Raw genomic sequence first — 21690 nt, forward strand, 5'->3', positions numbered from 1 at the left:
GGGGTTGCGGGGACCCTGGATCTCAACCTCGGGGTTCTGGGAGTCTCCCCACCTCCTACCTGCCAGCGCCCCCCTTCCCAGAACCGGTCCCCTCAGAGGGAGACAAGCAGAGCTGAGACCCTAGACTCCAGCCCTCCTCAAGCCCGCACTAAGCCCTAACCCAGGAGGGATCCAGAGTTGCTCCCCCTGGCTGGGGCCCGTCTGTCCTGGGCTGGGGGACAGGGAGGGTTTTACCTGTTCAGGGGTATTGAGTGCTCAAGGAAGACCTGCACTGTCGCCCGAGTGTGGTGACAGGCCAGCAGGCCAGAGCTTCCTTGAGGAGAGTCTTCCGAACCAGGGAGCCAAAGGAGATGAGGTGTTCATACATGCTCCTTCACAAGTTGGCCACTTGGAGGTCAGCGGGGAGATAGAGGGTCAGAGTCTGACTCGGCTTCCCCACCAGACACCCTTTCCCCTCCGACCCTGGCCCGGCCCTCCCATCAGAGAAGCAACGTGGCTCAGTGGAAAGAGCATGGGCTTTGGAGTCAGAGGTCATGGGTTCAAATCCCGGCTCCTCCACTTGTCAGCTGGGTGACTTTGGGCAAGTCACTTCACTTCTCTAAGCCTCAGTTCCCTCATCTGTAAAATGGACAACCTGATCACTTTGTATCCTCCCCAGCGCTTAGAACAGTGCTTTGCACATAGTAAGCACTTAATAAATGCTATAATAATAATAATTATTATTATTATCATTATTATCTGAGCCCCAAGCAGCAAAGTGGTGAGGGCCCCATGGCCTCATGGGTCCTGGCCAGCTAGTCTGGCTCCAGTCCACATAGCAGGGGACCGGAACTGCAGGCGGAGTGAGCATGGAGGAGCTGCAGAAGGGAGAGCGAGAAACCCCCGCTCCGCAAGAACCTCCAGTGGTTGCTCATCCACCTGCACATCAAACAGAAACTCCTCACCACTGGTTTTAGAGCACACCACCACCTTGCCCCCTCATATCTCACCTCCCTGATTTCCTACTACAACCCATTACGTTTAATTCGTGTTTCTAATGCCAACCTACTCATTGTACTCACTGTACTTGAGGTACTCAGGGTACCTTGATCTCTTCCATCCCGCTGCTGACCTCTCATCCACGTCCTGCTTCTGGCCTGGAACGCCCTCTCTCCTCAGATCTGACAGGCAATAACTGTCTCCCTCCCTCAAAGCCTGACTGAAGGCATATCTCCTCCAAGAGGTCTTCCCTGACTAATCCTCTCCTCTTCTCCCACTCCCTCCTGTGTTGCCCTGACTTGATCCCTTTATTCATTCCCCCATCCAGCCCCACAGCACTTATGTCCTTTTCTGTAATTTATTTTTCTCTTAATTTCTGTCTCCCCCCTATAGACTGTCAGCTCATTGTAGACAGGGAGTGGGTCCATTCATTGTTGTATAGTACTCTCCCATTTGCTTAGTACAGTGCTCTGAACACAGGAAGCACTCAATAAATAAGATTGATTGACTGACTGATTTTTCAAGTTCTTTGATTATTATTATTGTTCACTGCCAATTATATAAACTCCTGCTTTTTAGACCTTAAGAGCCTCACAAGTAGTAATTCCCATGTGTACTATTCCATGGAATTTTTTTGAGTATGTGGTTTTATACATTCAGTTGGGCAAAACTGATCATAAATCAGGATTGGCTATTTTGAAGATGATTTTGGGTCTTCAAAATTGGGTCTTCTTATTTACCTCCACGATTCCCAGGGCCACATTTCAACTGCAACAGTTACCCTAGGAAGTTGTATTGTGCACTAGGGAGATCATTAAATACTACAGACCCACTAGAAGATGAAAAACTAGGTAAATTTGAGTCTCAGAATGCCTAATACTTTGGTTTCCACATTGGGAAAGACAAAGTGACAAAGACAAAATTTGCAGATAAAGTGTGCCAGTTCTGTGGAGATGACAGATTAGGAGAACTGATATGTTCAAGTGGAATGGGAAAGGTCCCTTTTAGTAATTGATTTCTATTCATTCATTCACTCATTCATTCAACCATATTCACTGAGCGCTTACTGCATGGAAAGCAGTGTACTAAGCAGTGTACTTTGGAGAGTACAATATAACAGAGTTGGTAGACACGTTATTTGAACATGGACTGTGTCCACCCTGGTAAACTGGTATCTATCCCAGTGCTTAGCATAGTGCCTGGAACATAGTGCTTAATAAATACCATAAAAATATATTTTGAAATACGTGTATGTCTTTTTACATATGAAAAAAAGAAACTGTATTTTTTATATTATTTGTTAAGCACTTACTATGAGTCAGGCCCTGGGGTAAACACAAGGTAATCAGGCCAATTCAGCCCTGTCCCACATGGGGCTTACAGTCCCAGTAGGAGGGATACCAGGTGTTGAATAGTCATTTTTCAATTGAGGAAACTGAGGCCCAAGAAAGTGAAATGACTTGCCCAAGATCACACAGCAGGCAAGTGGTGGAGCTGGGATTAGAACCCAGGTCCTCCGACTCCAAAGCCTGTGCTTTATCAACTAGGCCACACTGTTTCTATGTATCTTAATGGGAGCTTGACTTTATCCACTAGACCATGCTGCTTATCTGTATCTTATCTTTTCTTCTGACTGACTGTGTTTTATAGGTAGGGAAATGCATCTACCAGCTCTGTTATAATCTGTCAAGTATGGAACTGGGTCGGAAGGACATGGGCTCTAATCCCAGATCCGCCACTTGACTGCTGTGTGAGCCCTACGTGGCACAGGAACTGTTTTCAACCTGATTAGGTTGTATCTACCCCAGCACTTGGTACAGTTTCTGGCACATAGTAAGCACTTAATAAATATCATTTAAAAAAAATAAAAAAGAGCAACATTGCCTGATGGATAGAGAATGGGGCTGGGAGTCAGAAGGAGTTGAGTTCTAATCCCAGCTCCACCACTTGTCTGCTGTGTGACCTTGGGTAAGTCACTTTGCTTCTCTGGGCCTCAGATCCCTCATCTGAAAAATGGGGTTAAGACCATAAGCCCTGTGTCGGGCAGAGACGTCTAACCTGCTTATCTTCTATCAGCCCCAGCACATATCATATTGTGCTTAGTACAGTGCTCTGCCCACAGTAACAGCTCATTGAATGCCATTGATTGATCGGTCAATTGATTGATCATTATTTCTTCCATCCATGTATTTAACAGCATCCACTATAGAAGCCTCTGCCCCGCCACAGGAGTCCCTCCCCACTCCTGCCCTTCTTCAACTCTTTCATCTTTCCCAGCAGTATCTCTAGAGGAGGTCTGTCTTCTTCCAGAATCCCTCCCTCCATCTGAACATCTGACCTCATTCCTTCACACCTTATCAAAACATTTGCCCCCTCTCTTCTTCCCTCCCTAACTAGCATCTTCAGCTATTGGCTCTCCAATGGCTCCTTTCCTACTGCTACTCGCCCATGTCTCCCCTATCCTGAAAAAACTCTCCCTTGACCCTTCAGCTCCCTTCATTTAATGCCCCATCTTCATCCTACCATTCCCCGCCAAACTCCTGGAGAGAATTGTCTACACCCACTGTCTCAAGATCCTCTCCTCCAGTTCTCTCCTCCAATCTGGCTTCCATTCCCTTCACTTCACAGAAACCCGTCCTCTCATAGGTCACTTTCTTGCCAAATCCAACCACCTCTTCTCTATCCTAATCCTCCTTGACCTCTCAGCTGCAAATCTACATCTCCAATCCTGACCTCTCCCTGCAGTCTTGCATTTCCTCCTGCCTTCAAGGCATCTCTACTCAGATGTCCTCCCATCACTTTAAACTTAATAAGTCTAAAGCTGAACTTCTTATCTTCCCACCCAAACCCTGTCCCCTTCACTTCCCCAAATTAGATGACACCACCATCCCTTCTGTCTCACAAGCACATAACCTTGCCATTATCCTTGACTCCTCTCTTATTCTACCCACATATTCCATCCATCACTAAAACCTGTTGGCTCCACATCCACAACATAGCTAAAATCTTTCCTCTCCATCCAAACTCCTACTATATTCATCCACTTACTTATCCTACCTCACCTTGATTACTATATCAGCCTCCTAAATGACCTCCCTATCTCCTGCCTCTCCCCATTCCTGTCCATACTTCACTCAGCCAGATCTTTTTTCTACAATAACGTTCAGGCCATGTTTCCTCACCTCTCTAGAAACTCCAATGGTTGCCCACCCTCCTCCACATCAAACAAAAAACTCCTCACTACTAGCTTTAAAGCACTCAATCAGCTTGCCCCCCTCTTATCTCACCTTGCTACTCTCCTACTACAACCCAGCCCACACACTTTGCTCTGCTAGTCCTAATTTTCTCACTCTGCCTCAATCTTGACTATCTCACCACTTACCTCTCTCCCAAGTCCTACTTCAGTCCTAGAATGGACTCCCTCTTCAGATCTGACTGACAATTAATTGTCTTCCTGAGTAATTTAGTAAGTCTGAGTAACTGACTAATAAAAAGAGAGTTCCCCCTTTTCAAAGCCTTCTTGAAGGTGCATCTCTTCCAAGAGGTCTTCCCTGATTAAACCTCCCTTTCCTCTTCTCCCACTCCCTTCTGCATTGCCCCGACTTGCTCCCTTCATTCACAGCCCCCCTCCCAGTCCCTTTCTCAAATGGAGCTTAAAGTCTTAATCCCCATTTTACAGATGAGGGAACTGAAGTGCTGTGCCCCCCAAACCCTTTGATCCACACCTGGGGGCCCGTGAATTTGCTGGGGTCCTCATGTATAAGGTTGACTTCTGCACCAGTGTCCACCAAGGCGAGGGTGGACTGAATATTCCGGGGACCCCAGTAAATGGTCAGGGTAACGTATGGCCTGCAATCCCCTCCAATTGACCTGACCCAAAGGGAGGGGCCTTAGCCACTTCCCTACAGCTGGTCTCTCCATTCGCTCAGGTCTGGGTACAGTGGTGCAGAAGGCACCATGTGGGGCTGAGTGAATGGACCTCCTTTTTTGTGCCTGTTGACACTTTCAGGTGCTTCAGCTGTGGATTTTCCTTCTCCTGGGGCATACCTCTGATCCTTAGGTAATTTTTTCCGCAAGGCGAACAGCATGGTGCTTGGCTGCTTATCTATCTTTTCTCATTTTTGGTCTCAGCTGCTATTAAATCTCTCCACATTTGGTATCAGGATACCTTCTGTATTGCTCCTTCTGGAGCGATGAGTTTTGTTGGGGCCACCCCTCGAATCCTGCTATGCTTTGCAGTTAGCCCCTCCAAGGCCAGGACTAACTCGACTGCTTCCTTGGCGGTCTTATTTGCCATTTGTAGAAGTCCAGCATAAAGCTCTTCCGAATCCTGGTTCTCGCGAGCGGTCTTTTTGGCTTCATGGGCCTTACTTTCACTTTCCAGCCATATATTCATTTCATGTCGACATGCCGCCAGCAGCAGCCACCTCACGTTCGCTATGGCTCTCCTCTCTGATTTCGACATCTTATGGATTTTCCTTACACTCACTCCCTTGGTGACCTCATTCGTTCCCATGGCTTCAACTATCATTGCTACACTGATGACACCCAAATCTACATCTCTGCCCTTGCTCTCTCCCCCTCCCTCCAGGCTCACATCTCCTCCTGCCTTCAGGACATCTCCATCTGGATGTCTGCCCGCCACCTAAAACTCAACATGTCCAAGACTGAACTCCTTGTCTTCCCTCCCAAACCCTGCTCTCTCCCTTACTATCCCATCACTGTTGATGGCACTACCATCCTTCCCATCTCACAAGCCCGCAATCTTGGTGTCATCCTCGACTCCGCTCTCTCGTTCACCCCTCACATCCAAGCCGTCACCAAAACCTGCCAGTCTCAGCTCCGCAACATTGCCAAGATCCGCCCTTTCCTCTCCATCCAAACCACTATCCTGCTCGTTCAAGCTCTCATCCTATCCCGTCTGGACTACTGTATCAGCCTCCTCTCCGATCTCCCATCCTCTTGTCTCTCCCCACTTCAATCCATACTTCATGCTGCTGCCCGGATTGTCTTTGTCCAGAAATGCTCTGGGCATGTTACTCCCCTCCTCAAAAATCTCCAGTGGCTACCAATCAACCTACGCACCAGGCAGAAACTCCTCACCCTGGGCTTCAAGGCTCTCCATCACCTCGCCCCCTCCTACCTCACCTCCCTTCTCTCCTTCTTCAGCCCCGCCCACACCCTCCGCTCCTCTGCCGCTAATCTCCTGCCCGGCCCCGGCCCCGCCGCCCCCGCCCGGGGCCCAAGCAGACTCTCGTGACAGCCCGGCCCGCACCCTCCTCTCCTCTGCCGCTAATCTCCTCACCGTGCCTCGTTCTCACCTGTCCCGCCGTCGACCCCCGGCCCACGTCATCTCCCTGGCCTGGAATGCCCTCCCTCCGCCCATCCGCCAAGCTAGCTCTCTTCCTCCCTTCAAGGCCCTACTGAGAGCTCACCTCCTTCAGGAGGCCTTCCCAGACTGAGCCCCCTCCTCCCTCTCCCCCTCCTCCCCCTCTCCATCCCCCCCACCTTACCTCCTTCCCTTCCCCACAGCACCTGTATATATGTATATATGTTTGTATGTATTTATTACTCTATTTATTTATTTTACTTGTACATATCTATTCTATTTTTTTTATTTTGTTAATATGTTTTGTTTTGCTCTCTGTCTCCCCCTTCTAGACTGTGAGCCCAGTGTTGGGTAGGGACCGTCTCTATATGTTGCCAACTTGTACTTCCCAAGCGCTTAGTACAGTGCTCTGCACACAGTAAGCGCTCAATAAATACGATTGATTGATTGATTGATTGCAGGGGCCTGGCGGAGGAGGAGGAAGAGGACCTGCTACCTCTCATATGGCTACTACTTTGGGTCTGTTTTAGCACGTGTACAGCTTTTTATGAATTTTTAGTTTGTCGTCTGTTCTAAAAATGGTATTTGTTTAGCGCTTAATATGTGTCAGACACCCTTCTAATGTACAAGTATGTATAAGTTAATTAGGTCAGACACGGTCCCTGTCCTGCTTGGGGCTCACAGTCTAGGATTTGTGCAACATCCCCTCTAGACTATACTCTTGTTATAGGCCTATGCACATAGCAAGCACGCAATAAATACCACTGATTGATCGAGTGTATCTGATCTGATGGAATTATAACTTCTTTTATTGCCATCACATGTGAATTGTTAACTGCTCTCTGTCATGTCATCTGCTTATTTTATTATTGCCATTGCATGTTAATTAACTGCTCTCTGTGATGTCATCTGCTTATTTTATTATTGCTATCACATGTTAATTGTTAACTGCTTTCTGTGATGTCATCATCTACATATTTTATTATTGCTACTGCATTACTGCTAATGCATGTTAATTGTTACCTACTCGCTGTGCTGTCATTTACCTTGCTGACCTCACCATGAATTATCAATTCCCCTGCTCCCATCTGCTTTTCCCAGTCCTCACCTTCCCCGTCTCCTCTCCCATCCAGCTCTTTCCCTCTCTTTCCCCCACCCCCACCCCTCCTCTTCACCCCCTCCCCAAAATCCCTCTGTACCAGCGCCAACCCTTAACCCCTACCTTCCAACCCCTTCCCTCCCTTCCTCCCTGCCCCTGCCCCATCCCAGTTCTCCTTTCTCATCACCACTCCTCTTCCCCCTCTCCCCACCCAGGCCCCCACCAACTCATTCTAATCCAAACCCTCCCCAGCCCTCGCACCCTTCCCCCTCCCACCCCTTCAGGCCTTTGGAACCCCTGCTCCATTATAGGTAAGCTCCCTTTCATCCTTGACCTGTGCCTTTCCAGCTCTCTCCTCCTCCTCGCCCTAACCAAAACATGGATCACCAGATGACACGGTCTCTTCTGGTGCTCTCTCTCCAGAGGAGGTCTCTTCTTCTCCCACTTCTCCAGACTCACCGGAAAAGGACGAGGTGTCAGCTTCCTTCTCGCACCCCAATGTTGCTTTCACACTATCCCTCCTCCCCATTCCCTTTCCTTCCCCTCCTTTGAAGCCCATAAGATTCGTCTCTACCACCCCCTAAAGACTCTTGTAGCCGTCATCTACCGTACCCCTGGCCCCACCTCCAAGATTTTTTTAACAATTTTGACCCGTTTCTCACCTTCCTTCTCTCCCTTTCCATGCCCACTCTGATCCTCAGAGACTTCAACATCCACATAGATGTCCCTGGTGACTCCTCTGCCGCCCACCTTCTGTCTCTCCTTGATGCTGCCAACCTCCTGCTCCACTCCACCTCTCCCACTCACCAACTTGGTCACATCCTCGACCTCATCATCTCCTACCGCTGCACTATCTCCACCCTCACCAACTCTGAAATCATTCTCTCTGATCATAACCTTCTCACCTGCCTCCTCATTCACATTCCTCTCCCCTGTAAATCTATATTACTACCCCACAGAGACCTCCGCTCTCTCGACCCCATCCATCTTTCGCAGTGCATCAAACCCTACCTCGCCTCCCTATCCTCTCTACCCACTCTTGATGACCAGATTGTCATCATCAATCGTATTTATTGAGCGCTTACTGTGTGCAGAGCACTGTATTAAGCGCTTGGGAAGTACAAGTTGGCAACATATAGAGACAGTCCCTACCCAACAGTGGGCTCACAGTCTAAAACGGGGAGACAGAGAACAAAACCAAACATACTAACAAAATAAAATAAATAGAATAGATATGTACAAGTAAAATAAATAAAAAAATAAATAGAGTAATAAATATGTACAAACATATATACATATATACAGGTGCTGTGGGGAAGGGAAGGAGGTATGATGGGGGGATGGAGAGGGGGACGAGGGGAAGAGGAAGGAAGCGGCTCAGTCTGGGAAGGCCTCCTGGAGGTGAGCTCTCAGTAGGGCCTTGAAGGGAGGAAGAGAGCTAGCTTGGCGGGTGGGCAGAGGGAGGGCATTCCAGGCCCGGGGGATGACGTGGGCCGGGGGTCGATGGCGGGACAGGCGAGGATGAGGTACGGTGAGGAGATTAGTGGCAGAGGAGCGCAGGGTGCAGGGTGGGCTGTAGGAGAGAAGGGAGGTGAGGTAGGAGAGGGCGAGGTGATGGAGAGCCTTGAAGCCCAGGGTGAGGAGTTTCTGCCTGATGCGCAGATTGATTGGTAGACACTGGAAATTTTTGAGGAGGGGAGTAACATGCCCAGAGCGTTTCTGGACAAAGACAATCCGGGCAGCAGCATGAAGTATGGATTGAAGTGGGGAGAGACACGAGGATGGGAGATTAGAGAGAAGGCTGATGCAGTAGTCCAGATGGGATAGGATGAGAGCTTGAACGAGCAGGGTAGTGGTTTGGATGGAGAGGAAAGGGCGGATCTTGGCAATGTTGCGGAGCTGAGACCGGCAGGTTTTGGTGACGGCTTGGATTTGAGGGATGAATGAGAGAGCCGAGTCCGGGATGACACCTAGGTTGCGGGCTTGTGAGACGAGAAGGATGGTAGTGCCGTCACAGAGATGGGAAAGTCAGGGAGAGCTGTTCTCAACTCCACTCTCTCTACTCAACTCAACTCATTCTCTCCCCTTTCCCTTCGCCACTCTCACACCACTAACCCACAGCCTTGGATCACTGCCACTGCCTGCCTCCTTCGCTCTTATGCTCGAGCTGCTGAACGCTGCTGTCTAGTCTAAACACCAAGCCAACCTTGGTCACTTTAAGTTTATCCTTTCCTGCCTTAACTCTGCCCTCTCCTCTGCCAGGCAAAACTATTTCTCTTTCCTTATTGACACCCATGCCCATCATCCCTGTCAGCTGTTCCGTACATTTAACTCCCTCCTCAGGCCCCCTTGTTACTCCCCCTCCTCCATCCCTCCCACCCAATGATCTGGCCTCCTACTTCATTAGTAAAATTAACTCCATCAGGTCTGTGCTCCCCAATGTCACCCCTCCCCCATCTCCATCCCCCCTGTTCTCAATCCTGATGACTTGACACCTGACCACATGTTTTGTTTTATTGTCTGTCTCCCCCTTCTAGACTGTGAGCCCGTTGTTGGGTAGACACCATCTCTATATGTTGCCAACTTGTACTTCCCAAGCGCTTAGTACAGTGTTCTGCACACAGTAAGCACTCAATAAATATGATTGAATGAGTAAATGAATGAATGAATCCTCTCCTCTACTCTCCCATCTTTCCCAGCAGTATCTTCAGTTGAGATCTCCTCCCTCCTCTCAAGTGCTACTCCATCTACCTGTGCTTCAGACCCCATTCTCTCTCATCTTATGAAAATTCTCGCCCCTTCCCTCCTCCCCTCCTTAACTCCCATCTTCAACCGCCCACTCTCCACTGGTTCCTGCCCCTCTTCTCGGCTTCAAGGCTCTCCATCACCTCACCCCCTCCTACCTAACCTCCCTTCTCTCCTTCTACAGCCCAGCCCGCACCCTCCACTCCTCTTCTGCTAACCTCCTCACAGTGCCTCGTTCTTGCCTGTCCCACTGTCGACTCCTGGCCCACATCCTACCTCTGGCCGGTAATGCCCTCCCTCCGCACATCTGCCAAGCTGGCTCTCTTCCTCCCTTCAAAGCCCTACTGAGAGCTCACCTCCTACAGAAGGCCTTCCCAAATTGAGCCCCCTTTTTCCTCTCCTCCTTCCCATCCCCCACCCTACCTCCTTCCCCTCCCCACAGCACTTCTATATATTTGTACAGATTTATTACTCTATTTATTTTACTTGTACATATTTACTATTCTATTTATTTTGTTAATGATGTTCATCTAGCTTTATTTCTATTTGTTCTGATGACTTGACACCTGTCTACATGTTTTGTTTTGTTGTCTGTCTCCCCCCCCCCCCCCAGATTATGAGCCCATTGTTGGGTAGGGGCCGTCTCTATATGTTGTCAACTTGTACTTCCCAAGCGCTTAGTACAGTGCTCTGCACACAGTAAGGGCTCAATAAATATGATTGAATGAATGAATGAATGAATGAATAACTACCCCATGGCTTAGCCCATGGCAAGCACTTTACAAATGCCATCATTTTTTTTCTTTTTTAATGGTATCTGTTAAGCACTTACTGTGTGTTGGGCACTATACTAAAGGCTGAGGTAGATACAAGCTAATCAGGTTGGAAACAGTCCCTGTCCCACATGGGGCTCACAGTCTTGAACCCTACTTTACAGATGACATTATTGAGGCCCAGAGAAGTGATGTGATTTGCCCAAATTCACACAGCAGACAAGTAGTGGTGTAGCTGGAATTAGAACCCAGGACCTTCTGACTCCCAGCCCCATACTATATGCACTAGGCTACCCTGCTTCTCTAATTGTTATCATTATTTCTGTCCCCATTTTTCAGATGAGAAAACTAAGGTCCAGAGAGATTTTAAGACTTGCCCAAGGTCACACAGCAGGGGAATGGCAGGACTGAGATTCGAACCTCGGCTCTTTCCATTTGTCCACACTGCTCGCAGTGTGAAAGACAGAATGTCTAATTGGCCGGGCTTGAGACAAGATGGATTTAAAGAGTCACACTTTTGTCAAATGGAGAATGAACATCCATCCTCAGGTGGCAGATTGATTTGTCAAGGCTGATTTAGTCATGAGTAATCCTGACCTTTAAAACCTTTTCTTGGGTTTTAAAGCATCAGTTCCACGAGTTGTCAGTCTCTTGCCACACAGTGTTAGGAAGTTGAAAAGAAGCATTCCCTTAGCCTATCACATTGCACCCCAGAAAGTCATTTTTGTACATTTTTGTGAGGTTTGGGTGGTTTTTTTTAAAGGAATCCCCAGAACCTTCCATTTTTTACAGCAAATGTTTATTTTAAAAAATGACACCAGCTCAGGCTAATGCTTCCTCAAGGTTCAGTTCTGGGTCCCCTTCTATTCTCCATCTACACCCACTCCCTTGGAGAACTCATTTGCTCATCCATACTTCATTTGCTCATCCATCCATACTTCATGCTGCTGCCCGGATTATCTTTGTCCAGAAACGCTCTGGGCATATCACTCCCCTCCTCAAAAATCTCCAGTGGCTACCAATCAATCTGTGCATCAGGCAGAAACTCCTCACCCTGGGCTTCAAGGCTCTCCATCACCTCGCCCCCTCCTACCTCACCTCCCTTCTCTCCTTCTATAGCCCAGCCCGCACCCTCCACTCCTCCACCGCTAATCTCCTCACCGTACCTCGCTCTCGCCTGTCCCGCCATCGACCCCCGGCCCACGTCATCCCCCGGGCCTGGAATGCCCTCCCTCTGCCCATCTGCCAAGCTAGCTCTCTTCCTCCCTTCAAGGCCCTGCTGAGAGCCTACCTCCTCCAGGAGGCCTTCCCAGACTGAGCCCCTTCCTTCCTCTCCCCTTCGTCCCCCTCTCCATCCCCCCCCATCTTACCTCCTTCCCTTCCCCACAGCACCTGTATATATGTTTGTACATATTTATTACTCTATTTATTTTACTTGTACATATTTATTCTATTTATTTTATTCTGTTAATATGTTTTGTTTTGTTCTCTGTCTTCCCCTTCTAGACTGTGAGCCCACTGTTGGGTAGGGACCGTCTCTATATGTTGCCAACTTGTACTTCCCAAGAGCTTAGTACAGTGCTGTGCACACAGTAAGCACTCAATAAATATGATTGAATGAATGAGTGAATGAATGAATGCAGTAGACCGACCGGTATCATTCTCTGAATCTGTGCTAAGCTTACCAATGACAATGGAGATAAGGGGTTGAAGGGTGTGGAAGTTAAAGGATGAGGAATGGTCTCTTTGCCCTTGACTGTCTCTATAAGTGTGCTTGGAGTTCATTAGAGATTCTAGAAGTCTGTGTCATCCCCTCCTGCTCCTTCACTTCTGTCCTGCTTTGGGCCACTTAGCCAAGGTTTCTTGAGAAGCAGCGTGGCCTAGTGGATAGAGGACAGGCCTGAGAGTCTAGTCTGGACCTGGACTCTAGTCTCTGCTTCGCCACTTTGGCCTTGGGCAAATCCCTTCATTTCTCTGTGCCTCTGTGCCTCAGCTACTTCATTTGTAAAATGGGGATTCATATGGTTACCATCATATTATTGAGTGCTTACTTTGTGCAGAGAACTGTACTAAGTGCTTAGGGGAGTACAGTATAACAGCTACATTCCTTGCCCACAACGAGCTTACAGTGTAGACGATTAAGACCGTGAGGCCCATTTAAGACAAGGACTGTGTCCAACATGATCTGCTTGAATAGACCTCAGCACTTAATGCAGCGCCTGGCACATAGTAAGCACTTAACAAATACAATTTTTAAAAATCAGTCATATTGAGTGTTTACTGCATGTCATTTCTTTTTCTTTTATATCCTTTGGCAGGAGGAGAGAGGGCAAAAGAAAGAGGCTAGGGAAAAAAATGTCATGAATTAGGGATTAGTGGAATCCCAGCAAATGTCATTTTATTGGATTGAGTGAGTTTTTGGGGGGTCTTGTTTTGCACGACAGTTTCTCAAGTTCTATGGTTTTTCAGTCATTGTCAACTATGTGCGCTGGGAAATGAAAAGCTAGTGGGGAAATGTGGATTTTATTATTCTCTGTAGCAGGGAACATGTGTCCCAACTCTGTTGTACTCTTCCAAGCAAAATGAGGATTCAAAACCTGTTCTCCCCAGTACTTGGACTGTAGATCCCATGTGGGACCTGATTATCTTCTGTTCTCTATCTACACTCACTCCCTTGGTGAACTCATTCGCTCCCACGGCTTCAACTATCATCTCTACGCTGATGACACCCAAATCTACATCTCTGCCCCTGCTCTCTCTCCCTCCCTTCAGGCTCGTGTCTCCTCCTGCCTTCAAGACATCTCCATTTGGATGTTTGCCCGCCATCTAAAACTCAGTACGTCCAAGACTGAATTCCTTATCTTCCCTCCCAAACCCTGCCCTCTCCCTGACTTTCCCATCACTGTTGACGGCACTACCATCCTTCCCATCTCACAAGCCCGCAACCTTGGTGTCATCCTTGACTCTGCTCTCTCTCTCTGCACACAGTAAGCACTCAATAAATACAATTGACTGGCTGATTAATACATACCACTTAAAAGAAAACATGCCTTTCGATTCTCCTACAATATCAAATTGGGCAACCTGATTATACCACCATCTGTGCTTGAGAAGTGGCAGTGGCTTTGGGAAACTTATTTTTCTGAAGGTAAGTATATCATTAAATAAATCAGCACATTTAGAGAACTGTACTTCACCATTCGTCCTTCCCCACTCACCCATTTTCACACAGTACATTTTACAAGGACTTGAAGCTGGTGTAATTGACAGTCTATTTAGAAATCATAGAATGTTATAGAATGATACTTGCACTCTATTTGCAATTTTCTATTTTTTATTGTAAATTGCCTATACAACTCTTTTATAAAATGGTAAAAATGTCTTGCTTTTTCATGTGATTGATTAAATCCAAAATGAAACCACTCAGCAACAATCAGTATGGGCAGTAGGCCAGTCATCATGTGCTGGGAGTTAAGGATTGAGTATATTCTTTTATTAGAAAGGTTTGAAGTGACCCTCTGAGGTTAATATTTCTGTCTGCAACCAGGACTCTCTGCAGTCAATCAAGGACTTTTATTTGCAATACGGAACTGAGAGTTGTCACCATGAGTCAATTGATGAATGATAAAATTTTTCAACATACTCTGTGCAGAGGACTGTTCTAAGCATTTGTATTTACAGAGCACTCACTGTCACTTCACTTCTCTGGGCCTCAGTTCCTTCATCCATAAAGTGGGGATTAAGACTGTGAGCCCCATATATAATGATGCCATTTGTTAAGCACTTACTGTGTGCCAAGCACTGTTCTAAGCACTGGGGGGGGAGGGGTACAAGGTAATCAGGTTGTCCCACATGGGGCTCACATTTTTAATCCCCATTTTACAGATGAGGTAACTGAGGCACAGAGAGGTCACACGGTTGACAAGTGGCAGAACTGGGATTAGAACCCATGACCTCTGACTCCCAAGCCTGTGCTGTTTCCAATGAGCCACAGACATGGGCTGTGTCCAACCCTATTTGACTGTATCTGCCCCAGCGTTTAGGTACAGTGTCTGGGCACATGGTAAGAGCTAACAAATGCCACAATTATCATTATTATTATTTTACAGTTGATGAAACTGAGGCTCAGTGACTTGCCCAAGGTCACACAGGAGGTAAGCGGTGGGTCAGGGATTAGAATCCAGTCCCGTGCTTAATCAACTGGGTCACACTACCTCTTAATGCTTGGCACACAATTAGGGCTTAGTGCTAGTGCTACTATTGGGTATGGCCTAGTGGATAGAGCTCAAGCCTGGGAGTCAGAAGGACCTGGGTTTCACTTGTCTGCTGGGTGACTTTGGGCAAGTCACTTCACTTCTCTGGGGCTCAGTTATCTCATCTGTAAAATGGGAATTGAGACTGTGAGCCCTAGGTGGGACAGGGACTGTAACCAACCATCAATTAGCTTATATCTACCCCAGTGCTTAATACAGTGCCTGGCACATAATACATGCTTAACAAATACTGAAATTGTAATTATTGTTCTTTTGGTTATTATTATTTTTCAGTTGAGGAAACTGAGTCTCAGTGACTTGCCCAAGGTCACACAACAGGTGAACGGTAGTGCAGGGATTAGAACCCAGGCCTGTGCTTTATCCACTGGGTCACACTGCCTCTCAATGCTTGGCATATGGTAAGGACTCAATATTATTTCTACTACTGGTAAGTAGAGCAGGGCCAGGAGGTCAGAAGACAACAGGGACAAGTAGTCGTGGGAGGGCCGGAGAGATGGACACTGCAGGATTTCAAAGACGAAAAGAAGATAACATTAACTGGGAGGGGCAGAGCACTCTGAGCTCTCAATTTTTCTGGTAGATGGGGACAGTGGAAAGAGATGAGGCCCCCTTGGGCGAGGGCATCAGGGTCATCTGGAGAGTGCCAAGCCTTGGTGATAATATTAATGATAATGGTGTTAAGTGCTTACTATGTGCCAGACACTGTACGCTGAGGTAGTAAAAAGTTGGACACAGTCCTTGTCCCACATGTGGCTCACAGTCTTAATCCCCATAATGATAATAACAATGGTGGCATTTGTTAAACAATTACAATGGGCCTAGCACTGAACTAAACACTAGAGTATATACAAGCAAATCGGGTTGGACACGGTCCCTGTCCCACGAGTGGCTCCCAGTCTTAATCGCCATTTTATAGATGAGGGAACTGAGGCCCAGAGTAGTGAAGTGACTTGCCCAAGGTCACACAGACAACATGTAGCAGAGCAGGGATTAGAATAATAGTAATAATCCTATTTGTTAAGTGCTATGTGCCAAGCACTGTTCTAAGCATTGGGGTAGATACAAGGTAATCAGGTTGTCCCACATGGGGCTCACAGTCTTAATCCCCATTTCACAGATGAGGTAATTGAGGCCCAGAGAAGTGAAGTGATTTGTCCAAGGTCACACAGCAGACAAGTGGCAGAGCTGGGATTAGAGCCCACATCCTATGATTCCCAAGCCTGTGATCTTGCCACTAGACCATTATGATGGGGGGCCCCCAAGCACCATGGAAAGGTTGCAGATATTGTTTGAATGTACCTGGTCCTGTTGCCATATTTGGTGTGGGCCTTAGACCCTGCAGCCCACTGGCTGGGTCCAGGAACCAAAGCAAATAAGGAGGTAGACTCTGCCCAGCTCTGTACCAAATCTGCACCAATCCAGTCCCCACTGTTTTCAAATCTACCAATCACTATGATCAGCAACAGCGGTATATAAGCCCGTTGTATTGGGCACTCGGGGCCTTTTCCCTTAAGGAAATGAGCCCACCGGGTACATTACCCCCTATTTGGTCTTCAGCCTTACCAATAAAAACGTTATTAAAACTTTCAGCAGTCACATGCTGTCTGACTAATTCTTTAGTCACCAGGCGACTTGGTGGTCATCCGGAACAACCGCCACCACCATTTTGGTGGCCCGTATGGGGAGATCCAGTAGATGTGACTGCCGCCATTCTAGCTGACCACAGCACAGCCTGAAGCCATCGGAGTGGTGAGTTCTTTTTTTGAATTGTTCTTGTCTGTTCTCACAGAGGCATCCTCTAGTTCCCGGGTACACTAGTGGGGAAGGAAGGACCGACCGGGTCGGTCCAGGAAAAGGACCTCCCGTCAGGAGACGGTCCTGGAAAAGGACCTCTCGTCAGGAGGCGGACCAGGAAAAGGACCTCTCGTCAGGAGGCGGTCCGGGGAAGGGATCTATCGTCAGGGGACGCCTTGAGGTGGAGGGACCGCAGCTTGGGCAAGTGGGACACCACGCGGTGCTTGGGCATAACCCGAGAGAGACACAGAACTGGGATTGTTCTTGTCTGCTCTCGCGGAGGCACCCTCTAGTTCCCAGGTACACTAGGGGGAAGGAAGGCCGACCGGGTCGGTCTGGGAAATGACCTCTCGTCAGGAGACTGTTCTGGCATTTCAGCGCCAGTGGGATGCCACTTGGTGCATGGGCATAACCCAAGACAGACACAGAACCAGGATTGTTCTTGTCTGCTCTTGCGAAGGCACCCTCTAGTTCCTAGGTTCACTAGGGGGGAAGGAAGGCCGACTGGGTTGGTCATAACCCAAAACAGACACAGAACCTCAAAAAAGGAACGTTTTCCAACCCATTATGGGAAGTTTTTTTTCTTTAATCACCTCAAAAGAGGAACGTTTTAATAAGGACAAATGTGGTTTGGCCGATTTAAAAATTGCGAGTAACTGATTTTTTTGTGCACTACAAAATGGCCCCAGTATAAATTCGAGAATCAGGAGGTCTGGCCTGAATATGGGTCACTAAATTATAATACCATTCTCCAGCTGGACTTGTTATATTGCAGGCAGTTAGAGAAATGGTCAGAAATCCCATATGTACAAGCTTTTATGGCTTTGTCCCAGAGCCCTGAGGGAAAGGAATGCCATGTGTTTTTCCTGGGCCCCTCCCGGGTGTCCAGCTCTAATGCTTGATTCCCCAGATGTACTGGATGAACCTCTCCTCAGCCAGGGACCCTGGGAGGATGGCTTTCCATACCAGTCCCACCTCGTGGGCCCTAAACCCTTCCAGCACCCAGAGAGGCACACGCTATGCACTTCCAGAGACAGAGGAAAGGATACTAGGTCACAGGGGAAAGGGAACAGACAGTGCGGGTACAGGCACCCTTCTCTTTGAGCGAATTGAAAATGGCAAAATGGAAATTGGGACAATATTCTGCAGATCCCACGCACTTTTGGGAAGAATTCCGGATTCTGACCCTGAAGAACAATCTGTCATGGGAAGATCTTAACCTGTTGCATTATAGCAGTCCCTCACTCCAAACCAGAGTGGAGTTATCAGGGGGAGAGTACTGATAGACAGCTCCAGGATCATATGATTACATGCCTACTGGCGGGCATGGAGAAAGGAATTAGGAAGCAAGTTAACTATGATCGGGTCTGAGCTGTGACCCATTACTCTACCGAGAACCATACCACGTTTAGACTCAGGCTGGCGGAGGCGATTTGAAAGTACACCCAGCTTGATCCCGACTCGGTAGAGGGAAGTGTAATTCTAAATCTGTACTTTATTACCGAAGGAGCAGCTGGGACCACAAACCCCCATGAATCAGTTGATAGAGGCTGCCTTTAGAGTTTTTAACAACCGTGACCAGGCAGCCTGAGATGAGAAGGACCGCAGGGCCAAAGTGAAGGGCAAAGAGCAGGCCCAGCTACTTGTGGCAGCCCTGATGAAGGGTTAGTCTCACCCTGGAAGGTCGCCCGATGTGGCCACGAGGATTGTCCGCGGCCCAGGGTCCGAGAAGCCCTGTTTTGTGTGCCACCAGTCTGGCCATCGGGCTCGGGAGTGCCCGCAGGCGCAGAGGCCTGGTCGCAGCTGCCAGCCACCTGGACCGTACCCCCTCTGCCGGGGACACGGGCACTGGAAGCGGAACTGCCCACTACTGGAGGCGAGCACCGTCCCTGAGGCTGGCCAGTTGTTGGTTGTTGGCGCGTCTGAGAGCCAGGACTGACGGGGTCCAGGGAACGGCGGACTGTACGAGGTACAGCCCAGATCGGAGCTACACACAGGATTCCCGAGAGAAACTTTGACACCCTGTTGTGAGGAGATGTTAGCAGGAGTCATACCCACACAGGACAGTGCATAGCCGCTTTGATCAACCGCTTTGATCAGTGTCAGCCCTCCTAGATTACAGAATCTTCCGGATTCCCGCCTATTCCTCACATACCCTGCCGTTGAGCCCTGCATACAATGGAGTCGGTTATGCTAAGCCTTTAGGGAAAATTAAGTCAATACAGCTTCTGCTGGAGTACTCGGCTAGGGTGGAGCAGCAACAGCAGGCAGCAATCAGAAAGTGGGTGACTGTTTTTGGCAGCGACTGTGGAAGATCAGTTAGTCCAGAAGAAGGGGAGAGAACAACCGCAGCCTCTGTGGGCAAAAAATGCCCCAAGGTCACACAAGAGGAGATCTTTGGAGTCCCACCATCTGCACTGCTCTTTTCAGCTGTGCTTCTGGACACTAGTAAAATCTCTCCACCAGTAGCAGTGTGGCCTAGTAGGAAGAGAAGAAGTGTGTTCTAATGGATAGAGCATGGGTGTAGGAGTCAGAAGGACCTGGCACTGCATTAGGCATTGGGGTAGGTACAAGCTATTAAACTGGACACAATCCATGTCCCACATGGGGCTCACAGTTTTAATCCCCAAATTACAGATGAGGTAACAGGCACAGAGAAGGTAAGTGACTTCCCCAAGGTCCCACAGCAGACAAGTGGCAGAAGGGGCTGCTTCTCCATTATTAGTTAGGCAAAAATATTAGTTTTCATTAGTGCCACTTCTGATTCTAGATTATAAGCTCATACATTAGACTGTGAGCTCGTTATGGACAGAGAACCTGTCTGTTAATTCTAAGACAGTGCTCAGTTTAGTACAGTGCTCTGCACAAAGTTTTCGATAAATCCCACTGACTGATTGATTGACAGTACGATTTAGACACCTCCAAGGTCGAGGGGATTCTGCACAGAATAATCATATCTAGGAGACCCCTGGCTTGGGTTGGGTTTATGTCGGCCCAAGCCACTGGAAACGGTTCTTGTCCCGAGGCGCCAGGTTGAAATTCTGGCGGTAGAACCAGGACCTACCGGCAGGTGGCACCCGAGGCTTGGGAAAAGCCCGCAAGACTCAATCGTAGTCAGTTCCTCCAGAATCCGACAAGGAACAATTAACCAATCAGTCGTATTCATTGAGCGCTTACTGTGTGCAGAGCACTGTATTAAGCGCTTGGGAGAGTTCAATATAACAGAGTTAGTAGACACATTCCCTACCCACAACGAGCTCACAGTTCAGAGAGGAAGTCAGTCAGTCAGTAGTATTATTTATTGAGTGCTTACTGTGTGCAGAGCACTGTACTAAGCTCTTGGGAGAGGACAAATGGAACCTAGTTGGTAGACACGTTCCCTGCCCACAAGGAGACTAGTTTACAGTCTAGAGGGGGAGACGGATATTAAAGTAAATTACGGGTATATACATAATCAATTCATCAATGGAATTCATTGAACTCTTACGGCACGCTGAGCACTTTACTAAGCACTTGGGAGAGGACAATACAACAGAATTGTTGTATTGCCACGTTCCCTGCCCATAACGAACATACAATCTAGAAGGGGAGGCAGACAATATAACTAATTTATAATATGCAATTTTAAAAAGTGCTATGGGACTGAGGGTGGGAGTGAATAAAGTCCTCTAGACCGTAAACTGGATCATGAATTTTTGAATCGCAGTTCTACCCGAATTGCATTCCAAGTTGATGAGTCAAAGCTTCAGGAGACGGACAAAGGGGAATGACAAATGAATCTCTCTCCCACCACCTCTTCCTCCGATGGGGTTTGGGGAATTAAACAGTCCAGTTTGCCAGGGTGATTCTCGTTTGGAAGTGCCCAGATGGTGAGAGTGCATTCCAAATGGAATTCACAAGGGAAGCAGCGCAGCCTAGCAGACAGCTCTGGGAGTTAGAAGGACCTGGGTTCTAATTCCGGCTCTGCCACTTGTCTACTGCTGTGTGACCTTGGGTAAGTCACTTCACTTCTCTGGGCCTCAGTTCCCTCATCTAGAAAATGGGGATGAAGACTTGTGAGCCCCATGTGGGACTGTGTCTAACATGATTAACTTTGTATCTGACTCGGTGCCTAGTATAGTGCCTGGCTCAGAGTAAGTGCTTAACAAATACCATTGAAAAATAAAAATAAAAAGAAAGGGTCAGAGAACCAGTGAAAATGACTCAAAGCCCAGCCTCTGGCTTCTCAGTCGCGGGAAGGCCTGCATCTCTGAAATGTGCAGTTTGCACCTCCCTAAACCCCGTGTTAAATTGAATGCCCTCCCTCTGCCCATCCGCCAAGCTAGCTCTCTTCCTCCCTTCAAGGCCCTGCTGAGAGCTCACCTCCTCCAGGAGGCCTTCCCAGACTGAGCCCCTTCCTTCCTCTCCCCCTCGTCCCTCTCTCCATCCCCATCTTACCTCATTCCCTTCCCCACAGCACCTGTATATATGTATATATGTTTGTACATATTTATTACTCTATTTATTTATTTATTTATTCGTACATATCTATTCTATTTATTTTATTTTGTTAGTATGTTTGGTTTGTTCTCTGTCTCCCCCTTTTAGACTGTGAGCCCACTGTTGGGTAGGGACTGTCTCTATATGTTGCCAATTTGTACTTCCCAAGCGCTTAGTACAGTGCTCTGCACATAGTAAGCGCTCAATAAATACGATTGA

Source organism: Tachyglossus aculeatus, chromosome 26 (genome assembly GCF_015852505.1).
Source record: "Tachyglossus aculeatus isolate mTacAcu1 chromosome 26, mTacAcu1.pri, whole genome shotgun sequence".
NCBI classification, from domain to species: Eukaryota; Metazoa; Chordata; class Mammalia; order Monotremata; family Tachyglossidae; genus Tachyglossus; species Tachyglossus aculeatus.